General features: G+C 50.0%; 1 non-coding gene across 1 annotated transcript; it reads left to right on the top strand.

The window, feature by feature from the left end:
* The first annotated feature begins 3,170 nt into the window (after window positions 1-3,170).
* On the top strand, window positions 3,171-3,334 carry LOC119239649 (U1 spliceosomal RNA). Its single transcript, XR_005123927.1, has one exon. It is a non-coding gene; the product is annotated as a U1 spliceosomal RNA (small nuclear RNA).
* Window positions 3,335-5,029: the final 1,695 nt, after the last annotated feature.

The raw sequence follows: 5,029 nt of genomic DNA on the forward strand, positions 1-5,029 counted from the left end.
AACATCAATTCCAAAGAGCACCTGCACCCCTATGTTTATAGCAGCACTATTTACAATAGCTAAGCTTTGGAAACAGCCCAAATGCCCAAAAATATATGACTGGATCGAGAAGATGTGGTACATATATACCATGGAATATTACTCAGCATTCAAAAAAGATAAACACATGCAATTTGCAGCAACATGGATGGCGCTGGAAGGGATCATGCTCAGCGAAATAAGCCAGAAAGAAAAAGAAAAATACCGGATGGTCTCACTCATAACAGGAATCTAGAAAACTTAAATAAGGGACCAGGAAAATGAATAACTATAAGAAAGTGAAAATCAAAATCAACAAAAAACTGTGAACCAGAGATACTTTTTGGGGGGTGGGGGGCGGGAGGGGAGGGAGGGGGTCAGAATGGGGGGGTTGCAATTGTATAGGGAATATAAAAATAAAATTTATTATTTAAAAAAAGAAAACATTAATAAATGAAAAAAAAAAGTGATAGGCAATTTTCTGCCCCACTATCTTTAAAACCTAGGGGCATTATTACAAATATAACTTGAAAAATGTTTTCATATCTGAAGGAGTTAGTTCAAAACGAATATTTAAAAGTAAATTAATTACTGCTGTTGGTAATATTGGTAAAATGACTATCTCTAAAAATTAGTGCAAGTGGCCCAGATTCTAAATGAAAGAGATCTCTATGTCTGTGTCTTTGCCTTTGTGTCTTTTGTCTCCAGAGGGTTGCTGTGTTAAAATTATTATAAATTGAGCCTAGATAAATTCTAATTAAAAAAGAAACAATTTTTGAGATGGAGATCTAAAATTTTTGAGATGGAGATCTAAAATTTTTGAGATGGAGATCTAAAATTTTGATGGGGAACCTAGTTCAAAACGTAATGGTTTAGGGCCTCCCTTGTGGCGCAAGGGGTTAAGATGCAACCCATGAAGCAATCCTCAGCCTCTGCAGCACAGGTTCGATCCCTGGCCGACCACGGAGCAACCCACATGGCACAGCAGATCTCTCCTGACTCCCCTGCTGCTCCCCTCAGCAGTGTATTTCAGTCAGTCTGCCTGTTCTGTTCCCCACTCTGTCTCTGGTGAATCCTCTCACCCCCCACACCTTTGGCCTTGACGCTGGCGTGTGTAACAACTGCTGCCGCTTTACCACGAGTTCTTGTCTTGCGAAACCGTAGAAAGGAATTCACAGACTTTTTGGAGTAAGTAAGCAGAGAGAGACAAATCTTGTCTTTGAAAGGAGAGTTTTATTTAGGAAGAAAAGAGACAAAGAAGAAAGACTCCCAGGTATAAGGTACCTGGGAGGGGCCGAGATGAGCCGATAGGGGATATTACTTTAGGAATATATACTTTCTCTCTCTCATTATGTTAAAATTTCAGTCTCTCTTCCTGATTGGCTAACTCCCAGAGGGTACTAAGTGGGGGAATTTCACATTCCTTATCTAACAGTTTTTTTCTTTCCCCATTTGTTATGCTTATCGCTTTACCTTTATGGTCTAGTCCTCCAAGTGAGCATCTCTACACTTTATCTTATCATCTGAAGAAAACCAGGACCATCCTTAACAATATTGTCCGTGATCCTAGGATGTTTGTTTTTCCCTTATTGTTAACAATGGTCCTAGGATGTTTGTTTTTCCCAGTGGAATTGGTTACTTTTCCTTGGTTGTCCTTATCTCTGAAGCCTCCCTAAATTCTTCAGAGGTCCCCTCCTGCACTGTCCCTAAAACTGCCTAATAACCCTAGCTTGCCCTGTGTCTCAGCCTGTACCCCAGTTCTTGTATGCATAAATAAATAAATGTTTAAAAAAACGAAGAGCTTGTGTATTTTCTTGATTTCCCGAAAGACTGCATACTGCGCATGCTCCTGCACTTCTTCCCACTTGACAGCATAGGGAACACGGCATGTCTAGAAAAACATACTGTCTACCAAACCTGACTAACCTTCCGGAGACCACATGGGCAAAGAAAATGTAAACAAATGAGAAACGCACTCAGAGAGATGACTAGCCGGAAAAACTGTGATTTTTCAATGGGGAAAGGTTAGCAATAAACTGCAAGAAAAACAAACTCTACAATCTAATTTTATTTTTTAATTTTAAATATTTATTTATGCATACAAGAACTGGGGTACAGGGCAGAGGTGAGGGGGGAGGTGAGAGGATTCACCAGCGATAGAGCGGGGAGCAGAACAGATGGACTGACTGAAATACACTGCTGAGGGGAGCAGTGGGCGAGACAGGAGAGGTCTGCTGCGCCATGTGGGTAGATGCCTGGCCGGGATTCAACTTGTGCTGCAGAGGGTACCGGCTGCTTCATAGTGCCGCGTCTTTACCCCTTGTGCTACCCAGGAGGCCCTTCAATCTAATTTTTTTTTTAAAGATTTATTTATTTATGCATACAAGAACTGGGGTACAGGCCAGAGACAGACTGGGGAAGAGAACTGGCGATTGACGGAGATACATCGCTGAGGGGAGCAGCAGGGGAGAGAGCTGCGCCATGTGGGCTGCTCCCTGGCCCCAGGGATCACGTGGCTGCAGGTGCCTTCATAGTGCTGCGTCTTAACCCCTTTAGCCACCAGGGAGGCCCCTAACGTTCAATTTTAGTTGGGAGAGTCCCGGACTTCGCCTGGGTACTCTCTACTTATTATTATTATTTTTTTTTAATACACGCACAGGGTACAGTCAGAAGCGCGGGAGGGTGAGAGAATTCCCCAGAGCCAGAGCGGGGAGCAGAGCAGGCAGAAGGACCGAAGGACACTGCTGAGGGGAGCAGCGGGCGGCAGGAGAGGTCTGCGCGCCCTGTGGGGTCGAACCGTCACTGAAGAAGCAGCGGGCAGCTTCGCAGCCCAGCGCTCAACCGCTGCGCCCCGGGTACTCTCCACTTTCCTAGCACCGTTGTGGAAAGCACCCCGACCACGCGCATGTGGGGCGTGGCGTATGTAGATGAGCAGCGCGCGGAGGAGGCTGGGCCTGCTGCGCTGGGCCCTGCGCGAGCTGGTGTGGGGGCGCCCGTGCCCCCCGGAGCGCTTTCGGGCCGGGCGAGGTCGGGGCGAGGTCGGGGCGAGGGCCGTCGCGGGCGTCGGGGCGGGCGGGCGGCGCGAGGCGAGCGACCGTGTGTGAAGAGCGAGGCGAGGGGCGGGCTGCGGGTGTCGGCGGGGCGAGCAGCTCATACTTACCTGGCAGGGGAGACACCATGATCACGATGGTGGTTTTCCCAGGGCGAGGCTCATCCATTGCACTCCGGGTGTGCTGACCCCTGCGATTTCCCCAAATGTGGGAAACTCGACTGCATAATTTGTGGTAGTGGGGGACTGCGTTCGCGCTCTCCCCCGGTTATCTGTGACTAAAGTAAGACTTTTAAGAGTTTCAGCCCACGAATTTTACCGTTTTTAATTGTGTCGATTATGGCTGGTTCAACCTTAAGGTCCTGGCTGTCTTTCTCAGGGCGGGTGGGATTCTCATGAAACTGTAAAATACTCTCTGCGCTTCTGTTTCCTAAATTGCGTCACGTTGTTTTTGTTTAGTGGTGTTTGAAGTGTGGTCGCTGAAAGAAGCAACCTCCGCAAAGTTTTAAGGATACTGTTCTCTAGGTTTCTCATTTTTTGCGGGATTCGTGATTCACAATCAGTGTTTCAACAACATGCCCAGTAAACAATACGCCCATTGAAGTCTAGGAGCTCGGGTTACAGCACACTGTTTAATTTTTTATTTTTATTTATTTATTTATTTTTTAATAGGGGCATTTTTTTTTTTATTTATTTATTTGTTTTGTTTTGTTTTGTTTATGCAAGCACTGGGTACAGTCAGAAGCGCGGGAGGGTGAGAGAATTCACCAGAGCCAGAGCAGGCAGAAGGACTGAAGTACACTGCTGAGGGGAGCAGCGGGCGGCAGGAGAGGTCTGCGCGCCATGTGGGGCCCTCCTTCGGTGGCCGGGGAGCAGCTGGGGATCGAACCGGCGCTGCAGAGGCTGCGGGCAGCTTCGCAACCCAGCGCTCAACCGCTGCGCCACCGGGGAGGCCCCTATTTCCTAGAGTTTTGACTTAGATTGTTTCCAGTATTTGTAAGTATGAGAAAATGCTGGTTAGCATTTTTACAAAGTGTATGTGTGTCAAAGCGTTTCCTTAGGTCATGTCTCAAAACCTGAATTACTATTTCTTTTAATACAGACACACACATATATAATATCCCAAATGCTAACAGCTAAATTCAGAAGGGCGATACCAACTTGTTTTCTCCGAATGAGCGAGGACCCCTATTTCAGCGGGTTCTTGCGCCCACGTCATTCTATCTCCCCATCTTCAGGGCTGTGACATGACACACTCCGGCTTCCTGCTCCCCCTCTGCGCGGGCCTCCCGCTGCCCTATGACTCTCCGGGCTGTGTCCCCGCCCTGGCCCGGCTGAGCCCCCCCTCCGCCGGGGCTCCTTCCCTCCCGCCAGTGTCTCCCCTCGGCCGCACCGCCCCTCCGCGCCACCAGGCGGCGCGCGCCGCTGCTCCGCCCCTGGTTTCCCCCGCGAGCCTCTCCTTCCTCAGCCTTGCCCCGCCCCCTGCGTGTGGATGTCCCGTCCCTGCGCGCTGACGCGAGCGTGGTGGCTGGAGCAAAAGTGGCGGAGCCACTGACGCCAGGAGCGCCCACCCCGGCGGAGCGGGCCCGCGTGCCGAAGAAGGAGAAGCCCCGGGGGCAAAGCACAGGCGGGGGGAGCGCGCGCCGCCTGGTGGTGAGGCGGGGAAATGCGGTCTCGCGGGGAATCATGAGGAGGCGCCGGGGCGGTCAAGGCCAGGGCGGGCGGAGCGGGACGCCCGTTCTCTCACTGTGGGGGGGTGGGGCAGCGGGATTGGGGGGCCCTCTGTGGCTGCGGGTCAGTGTTCCCCAGCGTGTCTTTAATGCACATGGACACGATCTGCTGTTTTAATGGCTGCGAAAATTTTAGGTTAATAGCGTTTTCAGAGATGTGGGCTCTTCGCCTCCATTTCCGTTTGATTTTCTAAACTTCAGCCGCAGCAGGACGGGCGGGGGCGCCCCCGTG

Source organism: Talpa occidentalis, unplaced genomic scaffold (assembly GCF_014898055.3).
Source record: "Talpa occidentalis isolate TD23 unplaced genomic scaffold, MPIMG_talOcc4v2.1 talOcc4.11, whole genome shotgun sequence".
Classification (NCBI taxonomy): Eukaryota; Metazoa; Chordata; class Mammalia; order Eulipotyphla; family Talpidae; genus Talpa; species Talpa occidentalis.